This window comes from Anabrus simplex, chromosome 14, assembly GCF_040414725.1.
Source record: "Anabrus simplex isolate iqAnaSimp1 chromosome 14, ASM4041472v1, whole genome shotgun sequence".
Taxonomy (NCBI): Eukaryota; Metazoa; Arthropoda; class Insecta; order Orthoptera; family Tettigoniidae; genus Anabrus; species Anabrus simplex.
The window spans coordinates 17,479,120-17,503,298 of NC_090278.1; the positions used below are offsets into that span (position 1 = coordinate 17,479,120).

The window sequence follows — 24,179 nt, forward strand, 5'->3', positions numbered from 1 at the left end:
TCCACCGGCAGAGATTTTACACCGAAGTAAAGTGCATCGCTTAGATTATATAGTTACACCCACGCATTTCCAGTTGTGATGAATCCTCCGATCAACGGGTGATTGTCTGCAATATTGTAATTCCAGTACAAGTTCTGATATTCTCCAAGTTACAAGTGAAACTGAAATGATTTTTCAAGGGAAAATTATCCCGAGCGCGCATGAATCTCAGCGTGGTATAAACCCTGAGGACCCCGCGCAAATCCATATGTGGTGTACATGCCATAAAAGAGACCCCACAGCCCATCCCAGGACAGTTTCAATCAGTCTCTCCGAGTGTCTCGTGTCTACTTTTTATCCCGCGATACACAAGACTTGCTACTTAGTCATACTCTCATTATGGGGAGAACATCATTGAATTATTCCCTTCGCTCATTGACGTCCTCAGAGAAGTTACGCTTGAACATTGTATTTCATGAAATATTTTGTCAACAATGGCGATAGACTACGATTTTCACCTAGCCAATTTAATAAACAGTAGAAGAATATACGAGCATATAGTGTTACAAATGGAGTCAGTTGAAAGTAGACAGTAGGAGCTCCAGAGGGATGGTAAACTGTCAACCACAATTTCGCTTATCTGGTTGACAATTAAGTGTGTTCGTTCTCTGAACTATATGGATGACACACATTACAGCACGCTGCTCTAGGAGAATCATTCAGTTAATGAGGACAGCTTTAAAATACAAGAAACTTTATTTGTTCAACTTGAGAGAGCAGGCAGTTACTGTTTACGATATCCTCGCCAAGGCGGCAAATATTCTCGGAACTTGGGCTGTATGACCGAAGGACAACATTATAGGACATGAATGAACAAGCCAGCTGACTAGGAGTTACGGGGAACATTTCGTTTTGCTGTTAGAAGGCTACAATTGAGAGTAATATTTTCAGTGTTATTAGGATAAGTTTAAAGCCTACATATATGTGATTAGTGTAATATTATATGATCTATCTTATAACAAGTGTTAACCTCAAAATATTGTGTGCGTCTATTTAATCATGTGAATCCATCAAGAAACCATGTTTGGATACGTCAAGATCATGCTTTATCCTGTAATCATCATGTTCTAAGCCAATCAGTCGCGAGGGCGATGGATGAGCCGAACAACGCAACACTATGTAAGTAACTTCCGAGCTACGATGTTTGTTTATTGTAAATATTGTAAATATTGTAAATATTAGTTATGTAGGACGCAAGCTATGTAAGTCGGAGTTGAGTAGTTTAAAGTTTAACAAACGCTAGCCATGTCAGATTTACAACCCATTTAGCCACCTTGTAGATAATTTTGTTGACATCCACGCACTATTATACACTTGGCTTCATTTTACTTGGCAGTATTATTCTACGTTATGACAATGTTGATTTATCCGACTGATGAGATACATTTCATGATGGTTTAGTGGCTGGTAACATTTATTTATATCATCGCAATTCAGTAGTGTTGGATTCTTGTGACGAAATGTAGTATAGTTTAATAGTTAATATTTATTGGTTTATTGTGGGCATAACTTACGTGACCGTGTATGACAGAAGTAGTTCGCCGTAAATCATCTGTAGTTGCTTGAATTATTTTCTGTTTATCATTGTGGTTGCCATTGTAGCTACCTTGTAAAATTCTAAGTTCCCATGGAGGGATCTGTTTTTGACAAGCTCTATTGGTGAAAATATCTAATTCCCTCCATGGGAACTTAGAATTTTCAATTCGGAATTGATAGGCGGGCAATAATTCCATTATGGAGACTTTATCTCCCCTGTGCAGTTATCAGACTGTGCTTATTATAATAGGCTTCTGATAAGTTCACCTGCATACACCCCAGCGTCCGTGGGTAAGGTGTAACACATCCCACTCTGATGAGTCTAGTGCCAGACCTAAGACGAAACGCTGGTTAATAGAGCAAACGCCTGAAAAGCCTTACATCTGATCTGTTTTTTTTTACCTTGTGTTTGATAATTTTGATTTGGGTAGATTGTCATATTTGTGTGTGATCCATTTTAATTAAGAATGATGAGAAAACAAGTAAAATTCCATAGAGTAATTTAAGGGATAGGTGAGATCAGCAGAACAGCTGACGAATAAGACATAAAGATATGAGATTACAGAGATAATAATACATCAGCAGGAAAGGTGAAGGAATAATTAATGGATTAAGTTTCTTTTATATGGCAATAATAAATACAAGTGGTTTTCCTACGGCAATGATGAGTATAAGTTGGATTTTTCTACGGGAATAATGGACACGCATATGGACAACGGAAACATTATAGAGTTAAAATAATAATGCTCACTTTTAGAGATATGATGGATCTGATTGATAACCAATAATCCACACAACAGAATTATTTAACATGTGTTCAGATTTGAACTTACTAAATACGCTGAATTGTGCAGCGGAACAAAAAACAGAACACACGGTGAAGAATGTTGCGAGATACTGGTAGCTCTTACACACGCAGCTTATACCACTTACATACGATTTTTAATTTACTTTACACACAGATATATGAATTACCTAAGATACTTACATGTAAAAAATGGGGGGAAAGATCAAATCATAATATTGTATTTATGCATGTAGTCTGCGCCAAGTCATAAGAGCAAATGAGAACAGTACAGTGAGTTTCTGCTACTGCTTGCAAAAACGTGAATGGAAGTGACTTGGCAACACAGCATACTACACTTCATCTTTTTCGAGCATAGACAAGTAAGACACACATTTAGTTTGAAATAAAATGATGGATACTCCGGTTCAAATCCCGATGACATAATGTCCTGTTCCTTGATAGAACTAATTACATCTTAGCATTACCGTTAGGAAGGGCATCCAGCCGTGTTTGTTTCCGTTCTCTGTTACTTGATGGACCTAGTTTCTAGTAATTACATCTTAGCGTTGTCGATAGGAAGGCTATCCGGTGGAAAAACAGTATATCTGGTTCTGGCTTGGGAACTAAAAGCTCACACAACAAACAGGGCACGCTATGTTTGTTACTCAACTATTATGTTATATACACACATCTGTTAATGCCTCTTACTCGAAAGCGCTGAGTTTGATTCTACAGGACCAAATTGACATCTGTGCCCAGCTCAGTGCCCTAGGGTTGCCAAATCACGCTCCGAAGTTAGGAGCCACTTGGCCCCCTCTTAGTCACGTCTTACGTAGGCAAGGGATACCTTGGGTGTTATTCCACCGCCCCTACCCACAGGGGGATATGTTTCTGTTTGTGTACTTCTCTATCAACTACTCCTCACTTTCATCTAACCTATCTGACCTCCCTTGGTCAGCTCTTGTTCCTTTCCAACCCCCACGGTATTACGTATACAAGCCTAGGGATATGTACTATATAGTAGACCGTGCTATTGTATTCAAGCAACCTTGTTGATAGAGAAGTACTGTCATTATTAGATCATTTACTACAGGTCTACATTGAAAGTTTTACTGTTTGCCAAGAGTTGGATTCATCATTTGGGAAAGCTATGCTAATGCACCAGACTGCTTTTTTTGTCAATTCAGAGGGACAAAGTATTGATCCGTCTTCGATTGTGCAGGCCTTGATCACGTAATAAGACAGGTTTCCCAGGCGAGAAGTACGTGTGTACTCAGCGAGCAGCAGCGAGGTGACAAGTTTCGAGAAACAGTCACAACAAATTACAAGAGACCTTGAACCAATGATCATCTTCAGAAACGACCCCCCCCCCCCGCCCCGAGCTAAAGCTATAAAACCTCATGTTCACAATAAATCTTTCTCTAACTCTGCTTTCTTCTGCTGCTCTGCTACTCTGAACTCTACTCTTCTGCTCTGATTATTCTGAGCTGTGCTACGGGACCACGTGTATATAAAGTCAGTCGCGTAGACGGAAGGGTACTCTGATAACTTTCTACAGTGATTTACGATAAAGCTCACGAAGTGTACTGCTAAATTAATGGATATAAGTTAAGTTCATTTTTCCACGAGAATATTTAACATCCGACCGGTGTATGCAAATTTTAATAATGATTATCTCAGTTGCAGCCTAACATTACTGGCACGTGGCGAAGACTCAACTCATCAGATCGCCGTGGTGAACCTCAAGATGGATCATTCTTCCACAAGATTCAGCAAAATTTCATCGTGGGACGTCTATTGCTGTGTCTCCATGACTTAATAAACATGTAAGGCATTTCTGGCTGGAGAAAGGTGACCGACGGGAAAATGCCAGAATGACGGTCTTCAACCTGGAATCGAACTGCAGCTAACAACTGAGTACCATTTTTAATTATCTGATATCTTTCTCATCTATGTAAAACTAGATGATCTTCCTTCCCTAGATCACAGTTCTAGTATTTTTTGCAGTAGTTTGAGTTATTTCAATTTTCATTCTTATGGTGTCATGGTAGTTGAGTTACATATGTGTGACAGGAATTTGAGATCTATTAGACTAGTTTTTGTAGTAGTTCTTTGAATGAATTCTCAAATGCAGGACTTAGATGTGTTAAATTTCTCTTGCTTGCATGTGATACTTGAATTTTTGTGATATGGACTTGTACTTAATTCTGTGAAATAGTATCGAATTGATTGTCATCAAATCTCACTTGCAATTCCTTAGGATTGTGTCATCTTATTTCATGATATTTTAAAAGGGCTGATAGACGTAATAATCACTAAAATAATAATAAATGAAATTAGAAGACCGGGTTAAAAATGTAATTAATGGTCGTGAGCTATAAATTGACATAGAATATTCTCACATGAATTTTTAAGTGTTCTGCTCATATTCGCGCCTGGAATATTGGTGATCCTCCGGGATAGGCTATTATTTGAGTAATTTGTTGCTTGTGTTTTTGGGAACACAGTGTATATTATAATTAAAGTGGAGGACGTGTTGAATATAGTCATGTGTAGGGAATAATAAATGTGCTTAAGGCTCATGAATGCTACTGTAGACTTTCGATTTGTAACCCATGTGATAGTGATGATTATTGAATTCTATTCGAATCTTCCGGCAAATCTCTGATATTAAGATGGATCTCTGTTGCTATTTAAAGATTATTTCTATCAAAGTGATTACATTAATTCGATCACTAACCTCTAATCGAGTCGTTAATGGTACCGGACCTGAGTTCATCTGCCGAATTTGATTGATGCGACCATGTAAAAATAATTGATTATTTCATTGATGCTGGATTCATTGTAAATATTGTGTATATAAAATATGTGTTACCCTTGTGTGAATGTGATGTGTGTGTGTGATATAGTTAAGAATATTTTCATGTTTCAAGTGTTCATTGTGTTTTAATCTGGTCGTGCATAAAGGAATATGGTTAGCATCCATTGTTATTAGGCAGAGATCAGGATTGGTGTCTTCACGCCATCTAGCAGAATGGAACGATTTTTGTCTTTTGCATCGTAGGACAGATAAAGTTGGAGCTGGTCCATCCAATCTGATAGCTTTTCTCCATTTTCATCATTTTTGTCATATCCCCATGAAGTGTGATGACTGTTGAAAAATCCAATGTAAACACCAGGATGACCTATGTTTGGAAGAAGGGGATCTGGCCAGCTTTCCTGCGGTAGTTTGTACACTGCAGATATGGTTCTTCCCATCACGTTGACAGAGATGATTTCAGTATTACTTTGTCGGTAGCAAGAAGTAACACTGTAGTCGGATATGTCCTTGCGAATGTACATGATAGAACCATAAAGGCGGAAACACATTGCTGTCACTTCACGTGAGTTCGTGCGTATCGTGACGCAATCGAACCTGTCAAGAAATACGTGCTCTGCCTTTTCCACACTGTATGAAATGTAGAGTGATCACACTGCACTCATGTCACGGCTGTTGACGTCGGCTGACGTCACTGTGACGTAGTATCTGGTGACAGCACTCTTCACGCGGAGCACAATTTTCTGCTCTTGCACATATCTGGCGACGTGAAGTGCGAATAGAAGCCGTTTCTTTGAGCGATATGGAAGAAATGTTAATTGAATTGGTGCGTGTGCATGAGAATCTGTAGGCTATTACATAGGTTCGATTAACTATAAAAATCAGCAAGTGTGGCACGTGGCATGGTACAAAATAGGAAAGCACCTACTACGTTAAATAGGCATTCAGTTGTTGAAAACAGTCCACAATTGTGCTTATGATTATTATCCCAATAATAATAATAATAAAAATAATAAATGAAATGGCATATGGCTGTTAGTGCCGGGAGTGTCCGAGGACAAGTTCGGCTCGCCAGGTGCAGGTCTTTTGATTTGACGCCCGTAAGCGGTCTGCGCGACGTGATGAGGATGAAATTATGATAAAGACACATACACCCAGCCCCCGTGCCAGCGAAATTAACCTATGATGGTTAAAATTCCCAATCCTGCTGGGAATCGAACCCGGGACCCCTTTTACCAAAGGCCAGCACGCTAACCATTTAGCTACGGAGCCGTACATAATAATAATAAATTAAATCCTACACAAATTACAAATTATCCTGTCGAATTAGACATCGGTGAATAAATATGTATAGTATGATCCATTCACTACGGCACAGTTCTTTTCTTTTCTTCTTTGTTCAATTTATTCTTCCATGATGAACTGTTGATAATTACCATGGCACAGAGTGACTTGAAGTAATTTTTGAAATGTTCTCATATCTGTAAAGTTGTGTAGTATACCTCCGAATCAGTTGCAAATGCAGAGCGGTACTTTGGCCAACAATTTCATCCTTGATGAGATTATGTAAGTAGTTGAATTCATTTTTTTCAGCCTGAAGTACATCTGAAATTTTTCTGGAAGCCCATTTAGCTCCATCACTAAATTGTGGTATTCACCGCAAATTACCTTCATGTACCCACAGTCGTTTGCGACAGATATACTCATGGCAACAGAAACATCACAGGCAATTATAAAATCACCAGAATCCAATGAACTGAATGTACCATCGTAGCTTGTCGTCGGACGAAGTATACTGTGACCTGTGAACGTGAGGACAGTGTGTTTCCTGTCTTCATGCCACATGCAGCGACATCATCAACCTTCCGTCGACACTGACTCAGCTCAGAGATAGTTCACGTGAAGTGACAGCAGTGTGTTTCCGCCTTAAATCTCTGAACCAAGCATGCCTACAATTTTATAACCAGGTATTCTTGCTCTAGACTCTACCTGATCATCTTTTAGATGGGTTTCTTGTAGGGCGATGAGATCAATTTTATGTTCTTTAGATAATTTACTCAGGTATTCACATTTATCTTCGGATCTGCCTTCAATGTTCAGTTGTAGGACATGGGCACAAGGTCCAATGCATTTTGAGTTCTGTATGAATTGGTTCTTAAAGGAGCCGTTGGGATAAGTTTGTAGATCGTAAAAACCGGGAGAGATACGAGATCTAGTTCGGTTACCAATTGTGTAGACATTCTGCCGCCCTGCTCTTGCAGTCCGTTGCCCGGGTTACACCATCTTGGGGGTTGTCTACACATCGAAACAGATTTGCCCTTCTTAAGATGCCTGACAAAATGGGCAGGCTCTGTGACCTAGGCAACTGTGTGAAAAGGGAGTAGAGTGCACACCTTCTTTGTGGTCTCCATGGTAGTGATGGCAGACGAGACAAAATGGGTGACAGTTAGGGCGAAATGTTTAAAATAGATATAACAAGTTACCCTCTAAGTAGTGATATCTGTGGAGCAATTGTAGCAGTGAACAAGATGGCAGATATTTAGGGCACAAAACTGATAAAAAATACGACCCTAAAACACTATTAAATGAATGTGGACTCACCAGATAACACTAACATAAACTCAGCATCCAAAATAAAAACACACGTACCCTCTGAAAACCACAAACGAAGCGCAGTTCTTCTTTACAGAAGGATATAATATGCACTATCATTGCACATCTTCTGGAGGTAAGTCATCCACTCTTCAGATGTGTGCATGTGTTAATGCATCTAAAGGATGTGACCAATGAGAGAGTGTGTAAGCAGGTACTGGGTGGTTCTGAAGGCTGTACTGATTTCTTGCCTGAAATGAATATTTCTGGCCATGAGACGCTAAACATTTTGAGTGTATGCACAGCAAATTCTTTATCTATAAAAATAAAATCGTAACGACCGTGTTTCTGTACATTGACTATTTTGGCGAAATGTTCATATAGTTATCCATTTCAGGTGTAATAATGGCTATCTGCAAATTTTTTAGCTACATTGTACTGGAAGTCCTAAATTTAACCCCCCCACTTGCCCACAATCAAGACTGTGGCACAATCTGCTAGACGAGCTAGAAAATTGAAATTAGGCAAAATTATAAGTTTTAGCCTGTAACATATGGAAAACTTCCAAGATCCTAAAATTTTTCACTTTTTATCCCCAAAGAATATTAAAATATGGAGGCAATTTTTATGAAGGAGCAGACAATCATTTCGAGCCAATTCATGGCTAAACGGTAAGTCCTATCACAAAAGGGATAGCACAATCTCAGATTAATTTGAAGTGATCTACAACTTCGGTCCTATGATGTTTCATCATATCTCTATATGAAATAAGAGTTTTGTCTGTACATTGCTCAGAATTTAAAAAGGATGGCATTTATGTATCAGTCATATCCACAGTAACAAGGAAAGGCACTTTTCAATTTTCCGTAATTTATGCCTGTCTGTCTATATGTATGTATGTACGTGCATCATGAGAAAGCAGATGAAGAGAATTCAATAAAAATTGGTATGCTGCAACAATCTAGGCCATAAATAATTTTATTCACGCTGAGCGAAATGGTAGTTTAGGGGAGGGCCTAAAATTTAATTCCCAAATATTTGTTATTAGAGAGCCGGGCTGAGTGGCTCAGATGGTTCAGGCGCTGGCCTTCTAACCCCAACTTGGCAGGTTCAATCCTGGCTCAGTCCAGTGGTATTTGAAGGTGCTCAAATACGACAGCCTCATGTCGGTAGATTTACCGGCACGTAAAAGAACTCCTGCGGGACTAAATTCCAGCACCTCGTCGTCTCCGAAGACCGTAAACGTACTTAGTGGGAAGTAAAGCAAATAGTATTATTATTATTATTATTATTATTATTATTGTTATTACAGGTCGTATTGATAAATACTGCATAACAAAAGTTATATAGTATTAAATTTTTGATCAATTATGTCTTATACATTGTTACTGTACCGGCTATGATTATAAAGATATTCATGAATTTGGATTTGTGTTACTAAGTCCATATCAGTGCTAAGTCACGAGAAAGTGGTAAACATAATTTAATGAAAATCAGTATGTAAAGTTGTAAAATAAGGAACTACAGTCTACACTGTAAATAATTTTACAAATCACAGAGTCGGAAGAAAAATAATGTGAAGGCCTACAATGTAGATGGCCCATAACTCTGATCAACAATAACATTACATTGACCATTGTTTGTTGTGATGTGCTTTGTGACATCTGTTGCAACTCATCTCCGGTAGATAGAATTACTGTTGCGTACCGAGTATATTTTTTATTTGCTTTACCTCGCACTGACACAGATAGGTCTTATGGTGACGATGGGATTGGAAAGGGCTAAGAGTGTGAAGGAAGCAGGCTTGGCCTTAAATAAGGAACAATCCCAGCATTTGCCTAGTGTGAAAGTGGGGAACCACGGAATACCATCTTCAGCGCTGCCGCCAGTGGGGTTCAAATCCACTATCTCCCGGATGCAAGCTCACAGCTGTGCACCCCTAACAACATGGCCAACTCACCCGGTCATACAGAGCATAACAGCCTGCCTGAATAGTGAGGGGAAGTAGCTGGGGAGTTAGATAAATTCCTTCTTTAGCGTGCCATTCCTCTGGTTCATAAATTTTCTGATTCTGCTGGTACGTAACACTCTGGTTCATCATAGCATTTGAACTATTCAATCCCTACTCTGAGGCGCTGATTGGAATGAGCAGTGTGCATATTTAATGGAATAATGGTAGAGGAGTGTTTCCGGCTTCTGCGGCCTGGTCATTCCAGCTCTGGAACTTTGGACTGTCAGATTGGCACCGTAGTACTGTTCATTAAACGTGATTAAATATGCAGTTTTTAATTTGATCAAGTGTAATAATAATAATTTAGTGTGGCTATTTCTAGCCGAGTGCAGCCCTTGTAAGACAGACCCTCCAACGAGGGTGGGCGACATCTGCCATGTATAGGTAACTGCGTGTTCATGTGTTGGAGGATAGTGTTATGTGTGGTGTGTGAGTTGTGGGGATGTTGGGGACAGAACAAACACCCAGCCCCCGGGCCAATGGGCATAACTAATGAGGATTAAATTCCCCAACCTGGCGGAGAATCGAATGCGGGACCCTCTGAACCAGAGGCCACAATGCTGACCATTCAGCCAACAAGTCGGACACATAATAGAGTATTTTATATATATAGAAAATATATGTTTTTGCTTTTAATTGCTAAATTCCTATCGATTTTTCGTAATGACCATGTTGATTTCAGTTAGGAAAACCACTAAGTCAGGTTTTCTGAGAATCCCATATCGGAGCACGGGTACATCAGCTAGTTTTTCTCTATTTCTTGAATATACCTATATTTTCCTCATTGTACACGTTCGTTTTTCGAATTACTTAAACAAAAGATAGAAGCATCTAATTCAGTACAAACATTGACCCAGCCAGTATCCACACGTGAGCCAAATTCTATATTAGTAGCTATCACATTAGTACCCAAAATTGAGAAAGCCTTATCCAAATTTCACTCTATTCAACGTTTCTAACTCAATTTTCACCATAAATAGATGAGACAGGAGAAAATGTCTTAAGACCAGCCTTTTCGACCACTAAATGAGGTGTCTTATGGTTCAATCGCTTTGTTGATATGATGTATTGTACAGCAGTAGTTAATTTGTAAATGAAAGTTTGCAATATCCTAAACATGCAATCAATCTATATATATTCATTAAAGTCTATTTGTAGGAATGTAGAAAGGGTGTGTCTGCCATTATAATTATTGTTTTACAAACCGATAGTGACTCTGAGCAGCAGGGCATCTGTTATTCTAATCATTACTCTCCACATCGACTGTAAATGGCAGTAAAAACGGAATCCTTTCCAACTCCTGTGTAACTGGCATTAGTAAGGAGGAACTACCATTGTAATGAATGAGTCCCTTCTTGTTTTGACTGGCAGAAGTCCAGGGAGCATGCAATTTTATTCAAAACTCCCCTAATGGATTGTGTTTGGGGATATGCAAATGTGCCTGCCACTATAAAAAAATTTACCCATCTAAAATGTGACTGGTATTAGGCATAGTGGCCTTGCTATTGTAACGGAAACTCACCAACTCGGTGTGACTGTCATTAAGAAAAGGGGGCTGTCATTATAATTATAACAGCGCAACTCAATTCTGACAAGCAGTAGGGAAGATGCCGGCTATTATAATAAAAACTCCTCAACTGTAATGTGTCTGAAAGTAGGAAAGGGCACTTGCCATTGTAACAAAAACTCCCCAAATATATTGTGACCATGCAGTAGGCAGAGGTGCCAAACTTTGACGTGGATTATCAGTAATCACTCTCCTCAGAAAATGTTCGAGTTTAAGTCCAAAGCATGTCCTCTGTTCTCGATAATAACACCATCTTTTTCCTTCCCGACGCAATCTATTCTTAAGCATATCATATTACACAATAACTTTTGCACACTCACTGTTAATTCGCTGATAAAACATTCTTTGCAATTTGTTTCGCATCCAGCAGATGCTTTTCAGTGTAGTTATTCTTGAAACATCCTTCCCCGTGATGACATTTTCGTCTTCATAACCAGAAATGATTCCAGTGTATATGTGCTTAATGTGGCCCTTAATTCTGTAAATACATCACTTAAGGATTTGTAATGGAAAAGAGCAGAGAAAGTCCTTCATTAGCACAATGAATTTGACAATGCTTACGATCGAATAAGTACCGTTGCCAACTCACAAGCAATGAAACAAGAGGGATTTATCAGACAAGCTGGAAAGGACTCAGCATATTTCCCTCTTTACTTCTCTTTGTCCCTAGAAAATGACTTTCGTGATAATGTCAATTTTCCATAATAAGTTTCCCTTAGACAATAATGCCGTACTTGTGAGGTGAAATCCGTAATAATTACAGACAACACATAATAGTTGGCACCCCTGAGTAGATAATGGGCCTCCCATAATAATGTAAACTTACAAACTTCACTCTGAATGGCAGTAGGCAGGTGAGCTTGCCATTATCATCACAACTCCGCCACATGCAATTTACATTGGAAATAACATATGGGAACCTCACCCTGCTGCTTCTGGATAACTCTAAGAGACATGCAATTTTTAAAAGTCTTATTCACTGCATGTAATTTACTTTGATATCCGTATACAATGTAGAATGCCTTACCAAGGCACAGGTACAATTTGCTAGTAATTAATATAGTCAATAAAGGTGTATCATTTGGAAGAAACTAGTAAAATATCCAGTAACAGTAACAAAAGAATGTATCTTATAGCAACTCCATGTTCAAAAATATTTACGAAGTCAAATGTTCAAAAATATTTACGAAGTCAAGAGAACTGGTAGGAATGACACCAGCACCCAAATGATATAACGTAGAGGTCTTTCCACCATTGGTAACTGTTACACAATACTTAACGCAAGATCATGGAACAGCTAGAAGGAAAAGTGAAAATTATGTAAGTAAACAGTCAATCTCATAAAAAGTATATTTACATAGGACTATCAATTGTGTAAGGGTCAACCACTGATATATGTTGAGCCATTTTCTAACTATTTTCACTAACTGATTATCAAATTATGCATATTACCTCAAGGGAGTTTTCCTGTGTTGACCCTGGCTCTGTTAACTCTGACTTGGCTTCTTTTTTCAGAGCTATCACTTCTGATACATGTCCAACATTTTCCTGTGAAAAATAAGATACATTAGGTATGCACATAACACATATCTACAAACATAGTAATCAACAAATGGGCATGATAATTCATTACCTGCCAGTATTACAGTTACTTTCAAAATTTCACTAATTTTTTAAAAAGATTTCTACCAGTAGAGGATTTTTAAAACCAAAGGCTCTACTAAGAATGGTGATATTATCCTTGCTCACTTCTTAAGTCGGAGAAAGGATGAGACTGAGAAATTGGGGCCATCTTGCACAGAATTTGGAAGGAAGCTGCCATAGACATAAACACTAAATCTTATGAACTATTTTCATATATCCAATCATATCAATCAAACCTTACAGATTGATTGAACCACTTCTAAGTGTTAAAACTTTTCTAAATCTTTTTATATTCTTGCATAGAGTTTGTTTACGGACATTAAAATATCTTGAAATATTTAAATCACATTCCCTACCCTGGTTTTGCCATCCACACAGAGGCTACATACTGCATTGAGACAGTTCTGTTTAAAACAGCATATTTCAGTGCTTCCAGGTGTAAATATAAAAAACGATCATGAAAGAAGCAGGCTCATCACAGTCAGATACCAGGGAAAGATGTGATGTAGTCCAAACACAAAGCAACTACTGTACAAATGAAAATGTTTTACCACTACAAAGATGTTATGTAGTGTTCTGAGAAGACCTGTGGGGATAAGAACACCATCAGTGGAGAGTCAGCAGTGTTGGAGTGTACATGTACAGTTTCAGAAGCTCTTTCATGATCTACTACAAGACCTCCAAATTTCTCACTTGCATACCTGCCAACTTTACAAAACCAAAAATCAGGAGATTTGGTTATGAAAATCAGGAAAAATCGGGAGGAATCAGGAGATACAATTGGTCAAAACTGCTTATTCTGCATGTATTGTGCAATAAAAAAGTATATATGGTATATTATAACATTATAACACTTATTGTCTCAACACCCAACTGGTGCTGTACGAGGCTACAAGGTTAAAAAAATACACATTTCTATTCCCTCACAGGAAGTATGTGAGAGATATGATCGGTCTCTGGGAAACCTTCCGAAAATAATATGAACTCCTGCTCCACACGTGTGAAGCAGTCATGTACAAGATGCCATTACTTAGCAAATTCATAGAATATATTGCATCACGCTCTCGCGCGTGTATTCTCCCCGAAGGCAGGTCCGAACCTCCTTAGAGATGTGCCTGAGCCGGAGTTTATGTATGGTAGAGTAGTCAGTTCCTTTCCGCTCCTCCATTCTACCAACAGCGTGTGGCAACCCATCCAAATCTTGACCACGCCCAATGTTGCTTAACTTCGGAGATCTCACGAGATCCGGTGTGTCAACATGGCTACAACCATTGGCTATGTTATTTTTATCAAGTAATTAATTAAAATTCGTCAGAATTGTCTCTGAATGACTCCTAAAATCTCCAGAAAAGTCACTAGTCGCTATCCTTGAAATTATGTCACTAAATTATTAAAAAAGACTCAAACGTAGCAACTAGTCTCTAGAACCGACTAGACTGATGTGAACGAACACGAACATAGTACGCGAGAACGAGAGATTGACAATCCAATCGATATACGCGTCGCGATATACAGGTTTCAATAAACATCACACATTCACGCGCTTTTCTCGTATTAATAAACGTCGTGAACGAAAGACTTCCGGCTACTTGCGTACAAAGCTGAAATGGCGGGATTTGAAAACAAATTTTTAAAGTTCATCAAAAAATCGGGAGAAATAATACAATAATCGGGAGGCGGGAAAACCTGTCGAAAATCGGGAGTCTACCGCCTAAATCGGGAAAGTTGGCAGGTATGCACTTGGATTCATAAAATCTTGTTGGCACTGAAGGGGTGGGGAAGGGACTGTGCCCAAAAGCTTATGTTCTAAAATAAATTCACTTACTAATAAAAGTGAATTCAAGCATAAAAGTCTAGAATATACCCCCTTTTTTTTTCGCTAGCTGCTTTACATCGCACCGACACGGATAGGTCTTATGGCGACGATGGGACAGGAAAGGGCTAGGAGTGGGAAGGAAGCGGCCGTGGCCTTAATTAAGGTACAGCCCCAGCATTTGCCTGGTGTGAAAATGGGAAACCATTTTCAGGGCTGCCGACAGTGAGGTTCGAACCTACTATCTCCCGAATACTGGATACTGGCCGCACTTAAGCGACTGCAGCTATCGAGCTTGGTGAATATACCCACTTAACACATTCAATAAATAAGAAAGAGATCAGTATTCATACTAAGAAAAGGATGAAAAAAGATGCACAAAACGGAGAGGGAAATAATGATACAGAGGAAAGAAAAGTTCATTTTTAAGGGGCATATTAAAGAGAATTTTCTTGGAAATAATGAATTCTAGAGTCCTTTGAGATAAATTACATTCAAATTTTGAGTTATTTTATCTCTCATATGCCATAGGCAAATCTGCTCTTTCCTTAACACACATATCTCCGAGCAGATTGTGGATGTGAGGGTAACCCCGAGTAATCACACCTGTGTTGACATTCTGTTTAGCAGACTGGTATATCCAGTCTCAAAAAGACTGACAAAAGTTTGTGATTTACCTTCTTCTATACTAATTAAGATAGGAGTAATAATTTTCAACATGAGGTGCTAATAGATATGCGGTAGTGTTTGAGGATATTACAGTTTTAAAAAAAAACGGAAAATGGGCCAACCATCCTCTTTTATAATCAGAGTGGCGTCTCCGAAAACCGTAAAAGAGTAGTTAGTGGGACGTAAAACAAATAACATTATTATTATTATAATCAGAGTAACCAAAGTTATTACGATACCACCAGTAACAAGTAAAGAGTAATCCAACCCCAACTTAAGACACTCGTTAACAGTTTCCGCACCGAGCTCGATAGCTGCAGTCGCTTAATTGCGGCCAGTATGCAGTATTCGGGAGAAAGTAGGTTCGAACCCCACTGTCGGCAGCCCTAAAAATGGTTTTCTGTGGTTTCCCATTTTCACATCAGGCAAATGCTGGGGCTGTACCTTAATTAAGGCCACGGCCGCTTCCTTCCTACTCCTAGCCCGTCCCTGTCCCATCGTCGCCATAAGACCTATCTGTGTCAGTGCGACGTAAAGCAACTAGCAAAAAAAAAAGTTTCCGATATTGGCACACATTTCTTTAACATAATTTTCATATCTAAAGAAGTTCAATGCAGTGACATTATAAGAAACATCAAACCTAGAGTTCTTGATCAGGAGTGTGCTCATATGTCAGGTTCAAGTTTGACACAGAACATAAAAAGAAATATCAAAGGTAGAGATCTTGAAAACCAGTACGCTCACATCTCGGATATGTACAGAATCCATTCTCTTCTGTAGCGCCTTTAACTTTGAACACGACTAGCACACATTAATTCTGAGAATAGTGTGCATTTATTGCAGTTTTTATGCTTCAAGCAACTCTTGATCAATATCTCATCTATAATTTAGCGGTTCACAGTCTGTGAAATAAATTATTACCGTCAAGACACAGTTATTCATTGAACATCCCTCTTCCAACTTCCAAATTTTTCAGACACCCAGGTGCCATAATGATGTGCAGGAATTCACTTTCATGCTGGTATCACTACAGATATGTGCTGGGATAATTCAGTTCCTTCAAATACCTCTAGACGAAACCCGAATCACACTCGTCGACAAGAAATTAGCATGTCACCAGTTTACCCTCTGAGCTACCAAAAGAAGTCACTGAACTGAAGGCCTCACACTCAGGGAATTCAAATGGACTGTGTATACAGTAGCAACAAACAGAGCAAGGAAAGTTGATGAAAATATCTCACTTCTTCTCCTAAATATTCCACTGCATCTATGCCTTCATCAGGGTGTATGTCTTACGTGAGCTATACTCACAATAAACTGCCAAGGCAGAATTTTACTACATGCTCACCCAACATTACTACATACATACATACATACATACAAACATACATATATACATACATACATACATACATATTTTATCATTAAAGACTGTTATGCCTTTCAGCATTCAGTCTGCAACCCTCTGTGAAATTACTAAACATCGCCACAATCCTCTATTTGCAACTAGTGCTGTGGCCACAATTAGTTCTATACCTCTTATCTTTAAATTATTAGAAACTGAGTCTAAACATCATCGTCTTGGTCTCCCTCTACTTCTCTTACCCTCCATAACAGTCCATTTTTATCCTTGGTAACCTATCCTCCTCTATTAGCCTCACATAACCACAACACTGAAGCCGGTTCATGTGTACAGCGTCATCTATAATGTTCATTCCTAAATTAGCCTTTATCTCCTCATTCCAAGTACCCTCCTGCCATTGTTCCCACCTGTTTGTACCAGCAATCATTCTTGCTACTTTCATGTCTGTTACTTCTAACTTATGAATAAGATATCCTGAGTCCACACAGCTTTTGCTCCCATAAAGCAAAGTTGGTCTGAAAACAGACCATTGTAAAGATAGTTTCGTCTGGGAGCTGACTTCCTCCTTACAGAATACTGTTGATCGCAACTGCGAGCTCACTTCATTAGCCTTACTACACCTTGGTTCTATTTCACTTACTATATTACCATTCTGGGAGAACACACAACATAAATACTTGAAATTATTGACCTGTTCGAGCTTTGTATCACCAATCTGACATTCAATTCTGTTGAATTTCTTACCTACTGACATCAATTTAGTTTTCGAAAGGCTAATTTTCATACCATATTCATTGCACCTATTTTCAAGTTCCAAGATATTAGACTGCAGGCTTTTGGCTAAATCCGCCATTAAGACCAAGTTGTCAGCATAGGTCAGACTGCTTACTACATTTCCACCTAACTGAATCCATCTGTGCCATTTTAGACCTTTCAGCAGATGGTCCATGTACACTACGAACAGCAAAGGTGAAAGATTACAGCCTTGTCTAACCCCTGTAAGTACCCTGAACCAAAAACTCATTCTACCATCAATTCTCACTGCAACCCAATTGCTGACATAAATGCCTCTGATTGATTTGAATAATCTACCCTTAATCCCATAGTCCCCCAGTATGGTGAACAACTTTTCCCTTGGTACCCTAGATCTACGAAACATAAACACAACTGTCTATTCCTCTCGTAACATTTTTCAATTACGTGGCATGTAACGAAAATCTGACCCTGACAGCCCCTCTGTGGTCTGTAACCACACTGGTTTTCATCCAACTTCCTCTCTACTGATCACAGCCTCCCTCCCATGATGCCAGTGAATACTTTGCCTGGTATACCAATCAATGTGATACCTCGATAGTTGTTGCAATCCTTCCTGTTCCCTTGTATATAGATAGGTGCAATTATTGCTTTTGTCCAATCTGAGGGTACCTTATCCACACTCCATACTAATCTTACTACTCTATGAAGGCATTTCATCCCTCACTTCCCACTATACTTCACCATTATTAACATTTAAAAAAAGTTTAAATGATGCAAATCTTCCTGGAATATCTTTTCCAGGAAATATATATTCACCATGAGAGCCAGGGAACTGCTAGCCTTAACCTAATTCAATTCAGCACCCACCATTTTGTATCACCTCAGTAAATACTAGCACTGCAATTGGCTGACATATGATAGGAAATGATTTCAATCAAACAAATTTTCCATTACCAAATCATGCAGAATAAATTCATAACCACACACCCAACCAAAATCCATTTCAATAACCAACAGAGGTAATCAATTTACAACAGACAGTCAGTCAATGGGCACTTACCATATGAAATGCCCTGAAGCCTCGAACTTGAGACACTGCCTTCACAACTTTGTCACAAGCTGGACCTAACCAAGGCTCCCTAGCAAGTGCTACAGGCCAAATGTCCACACAGTGGGCCTAACCTGGGGGCTTATGCCATCAGAACCTATTTCCTTGTGCCATGAACAATGCTTTGTCACTAACTGGACCAATAGATGCACATCAACAGTGTTGTTTATAGTTCCTAAGAGTTGGCAGCTTTGTTTAGCACACTGTGGCGTATTCCCAGACAAAGAAACAAAACAGAGACAAACCACCCCTAGAAGCCCATGCAGCAAATGGTGACTGCTGGTGTTAATATTGGGTAAGCACATAGTAAATTTTGCCCCTGCCAAACTTATTCAGCTACTAAGGATTAAATTCTGACCTCTATAAAGTTATCTGGATCAGACTTACAAGTGATGCATTTGTTGTCTCTTCAAGCCAGGCTGGTTCCTCCTTGATGTTCACTTCCCTGTCCATTTCACACTGCAACCAAAGCAGTTAGAAGGTACTAGGGTTGTTGATTACTTCTGAAGACCTTACACTGAAACACAGGTCAGAAAATATACTACCTTATTGCTGTCATTGCTAATAAGGTTATTTGTCAATAGCCTAAACAACAAGCTTGTAATTTTAAATGACTGTCAATATTATGATAGTACAGAAAAGACCCAAAATTTTAGGTGACTGTTGATATCGTGATCATACCTATAGAACTTCAAGATTTCTATGACTGATACTATGACTATAGCTATAGACTTCCAGTTTTACATGACTTCTAATAAAGTGATCACTTCCATACAATATCTCATTTAACATAATTTCGATACTGAGATCATAGTCAGAGGATCCCTAGTTTTATATGACAACTTATTATCATAATCTTAGCTATATGAGGTACAGTTTTATATGGGATTGATCCACAGCAACATAACTGTGATTGAAATCGTTCCATTTGCATATCACTCTCATCACCCGGGTCCGTATCTTTGAATCTTCCTACCATTTTTATCCTCTGCACTTTGCTTCAAAACTAACTGAACAAGTTCACAGTGCCAAGATATTTGTTCCATCAAACTCTTCCTTCCTAGGATCAAATTTTCTAAAACCATTCTCCTCTCATCAAGTTGATTCACTATCTCCTTATTTGAGACACGTTCTACACATCTGATCTTCAACAACTTCCGATAACATGGCATTCCAAAGGCTTCAACTCTGCTTTTCTTGGCACCAGTTATTATCCACGTTTCACTTTCATACAGTTCTGTACTCCACACTCAGTGTAAACACAATTTTTAAATTCTTCAATCCATTGAATCTAAAGAACATGATGAAGAAAAGATGGAAGTTTAGGCACAATTTTGTGATGACATTTATAGATATTGATGAGGCATATGACAGTGTACCATGACAAATGGCCTTGGATGCATATATAAAAAAGAAGGCAGGCAGAGGAGAAGAAACAATTATAAAAGCCAAAAACGAAAAATAAGTTGTAGGAAGGCTACGATAGAACAAAGTGGTTCAAAGTAGAAAGAAGAATTCAACAGGGATGTGGATTATCCCCTCCACTCTTCATTACAGTCATAGATGAAATTCAAAAGAGTACACAACGGAAATGGAAATCAAGGAGGCATAGTAAGATGACACAGTAATATGAGGAGAAGGTGATATAGAAGTAGAAGAACAAGTTACTGTATTGTACCGGTTACGACCTGTACATGAGAGTTAATTGTATTTAATCATCACGCGTATTACTTCGCGCGAGCATGGTTTACATTCTGCGGAACGAGCAAGCAAGCTGAGGACAGCTGTATGTGTGACGTAGCTGCAGGGGCTAGTTAGATCACCCGCCTGTCTTGCCACGTGCAGCCGGCCTGAACTCGTATGTTCTAGATTCAAGCATCACACCTTCCCGAACATTCGACAGAGAAAAAATTTAAAACTCCTATAATAATTATGGTAGTGACTTGAGCAACATGTCATTTTAAAGGGAATCACATAAATGTTGCAATGCTTGAATTTCAATTCAGGAGATAACTAGCTTCACGGCATATGTGACGCAGATGTCCCCAAACCAAATATAAGGAGGGCTTAATACAGCCTGATATCTCAGTCTCAGTCAGTCAGTCGAGTAGTCAGCGTGGCTCTACTCGCTGCCATAATCGTCGGAGGCTATCCTCGTGTGGTTATAGTCTCACTGAGAATTTCCTCGAAGTCTTTATTTACGAGTGTTGAGGAACTCTGAATTCTTCTAAGTCTTTATAAATGGGACTTGTAATATTTACGAGTGTTGAGGAACGAATTCTTCTAAATGGGACTTATAATATTTACCAGTGATGGACTCTAAATTTTCGCCAGTAATTATTCAAAGACTTGTAATATTTACCAGTGATGGACTCTAACTTTCCGCCAGTGATTATTCAAAGACTTGTAATATTCACGAGTGATGAACTCTAAATTTATTCGAAGTTTCCATGAGCATAGACTTGTGATTTTTGCCAGTGATTACTTAAAGACTTGTAATTATTGCCATTGGTGAACTATAACATTACTGAAAGTCTTCATAGGTGTTAAAGAGTGAATTCTTGAAAGTCTTTACGAACACTGACTAGTGATTTTACTAGTCGTGAGGAAACTAATTTCTTATAAATTCTGCAAGTGACGGAGAAGATTTTCGGAGTTTGTGGGCATTGATTCTATCCACATCATTGTTCATGGGTAATGTGATTACCTGCAACATCGCCAGGAACCATCGGAGGTCATCCTGAGCATCGGGAATATGAGGCGTATTCCATACAACCAACCTGGATGGTCCATCCGCATCTTGACGGAGTACTTTACATCAGTTACATTGAAATGTAAATAAACCAGAAATATATTTCCATGAAGAAGCAAAAGAAAAGCGCAAGCATAACTTGGAAATGAAGAATTAACATTAAGTACGCCACTAACACTCTGTATATCCACAGACAAAACTGCCACGCTGGCTGCCATCACCATAGCAACGACCAACCCCAAAACACTGTGCAACAATGAGAAGCACACAGGATATGAAACAAAAGGAATCAGTTACATCCCACAACTTGAAGAATTACATGTTAATATAGAATAATTAAAAAAAATTAATATCAAGAACGGGATCAGATAATAATTTAAAACTCTTGCAGAATCTCACATGGTAGTTAAACCACCTTTAACATAAATTTGAAATTAATAATGCATTACATAATATTTTAAAAGGAGCCTGCTTGTAATGATAATAATAATAATAAAAAATGTAATTAATCAATTTCACACGAGTAAGACAGTTTAACTCAACCCAAATGTAAATCACATAACTGGTTAGCAGGCTTAAATTTTAGATTTTAAGTTACAACAGAAATAAAATTAAGAGGAAAACATTTTCAAAGATTTGCAACGTAGACATGATATTCACAAGCTTCACGACATCGTTAAAAAAGAATGACCACGAGAAGCTGATGTCTTCGTCCAGAAGGATTTTCGAATTCAGTGCCAAACCACACCAATATTTAATTCAAGGCATTACTTATAGTTAATGGGCAGCCATACCATAATACGTAAATCACTCCCACAAGATATAGACATGCAGGTGTGCATTCCCAGAAACAATTTCCACAGCAGAATGCCATATCTAAAAAGGTTAACGAAGAGAACAACAGAGTAACCTCGGGTACAGTGGTGACAAGGCATAATAGAGAAGGAAGAAGGAAAATTGAAGTAAATGGAAGAAAAATTGAAGTTGTGGAAAGCTTCAAGTATTCGGGGAGAATAATTGCAGAAAATGGGAAAATAAACTAAGAAAGTGGAAAGAAAATTGAACAAGCCAATGGGTTTTACCAATGTGTGAGAAGTATAGTCTGGAACTGGGACATCCCACAGGAATGCAAGAAAATATTGCACCCACTGTATTACACACAAATTATGACATATGGAGTGGGCAAATGGACAAGAAAACATGAAGAAAGCAGAATCCAAGGGGAAAAAATAAAATTCCTTAGAGGAATAATGGGGAAGGTATGAAGGGATAAAATCAGGGAGATAATTGGATTCCATAAACTGCAAGATAGTATAGAGACAAGTAAGCTGAAATGGTATGGGCACATGATGAGAATGGAAGAGGATAGAATTCCAAAGTGAGTATTTACAAAGAAACTGATAGGAGAAAGACATCAGGGAATGCCGAGGAAGATGTGGATGGATACGGTGTAAGAGAGTACAGAGAAGATAGGTGTTAATGTAGAAAATATATTGGAAGAAGGGAGTGAAAAGATAGAAAACTGAGGAGGTCCTTGATTCACAACTCTACCCAGAAGACTGGAAATGGACAATGAAGAAGAAGAATCTGTTGAACTGAAGACTAAAATTTATACAAAACTGCCATCAGCTCATTTCATTGAACAATGCCACCAACCTTTATTTAAGTGTCCTATCTTTATCTGTCTGTGCATGTCATGACTAATAACACAATGAAGGGTTGCTTACCAGAGCGCCCCTTGAAGGGAGTACCGTGTAAAACAATTGGTTTAAATGTTTAGCAGTTTTTACTGTTCCCCAGGTGATACAAAATTTGTCTGTTTGAATACTGTGAATAGTGCCTCAATGAAATCATTTCAGCCAAGAGCAGAGTTTGTTAGTCACTTTGTGATATTCTACAGTAAAAGTAAACTTACTGCACTAACAGTAACACTACAATTTCTTACACGTGTAACACGAGCTTCGTTCCTGTGGCCAATTGCATCGATTCTTACTCATTGCCAGGAAAGCGAATTCTATGTAAAAACATATCTATTCAGGACACTATGGTTAAGTGTATTTTGTATATTTCAACATAGGGGACACTACTTAAGTGTGCCACATTTACTTGTTCTGGCCACGCTGGTTATCCTGTTAATATACTTTCAAGTAACTGCATTTTACAGTTTCCATATCCATAATTTAGTCCTGAAGATTTTTTTCCCTTTCTTGCTAATAGTTTAATATTGCACTAACACATTGAAGAGAAAGGGCCAGAATTAGGAAGATTAAGGTTAATTAATGAGAAAATGGGGAAACCACGGTAACGATTTGCAGGGTTGCAGATCGTGACATTCAAACCCATGCAAACTCACTGCCACTCGCCCCTGAAGAAGATCTTTTACACACCAATAATTATCAGGAAATATGTTACAAAAGGGAGGCAGTCTACTGTTAAGTAAAACATGAGAACTAAATACTGGATATAGCTGTTGTGGTGTAGAGATATAATAGAGAGGAATCTTTATAACAACACTTATACAACAATAATTCTAAATATTCAGATAATATTACAGATATCGTAAACGGAACAACTCTCATAATTTAGAATCCTTCTTCTGCAACCTACAGTGTAAAGAAAAACTCAACATTCACAGCGTCACTTTGAATTCGCACACAGATGTAAATAACATACCAACACAATAATTAAAATTGCTCACTATATTTTGTAACTTCTATATGAAAC

The 24,179-nt window shown here is 38.5% G+C and overlaps 1 long non-coding RNA gene across 1 annotated transcript in view; it reads right to left on the minus strand.

Moving 5' to 3' along the window:
• Window positions 1–24,179, minus strand: part of LOC136885526 (uncharacterized) — a 70,792-nt gene that overhangs the window by 40,590 nt on the left and 6,023 nt on the right. Inside the window, exons 2-3 of the long non-coding RNA XR_010861548.2 lie at window positions 19,091–19,220; window positions 12,803–12,898 (exon numbers count right to left, since the gene is read on the minus strand). This is a non-coding gene — a long non-coding RNA (uncharacterized lncRNA). The remainder of the gene's footprint in view (window positions 1–12,802; window positions 12,899–19,090; window positions 19,221–24,179) is intronic.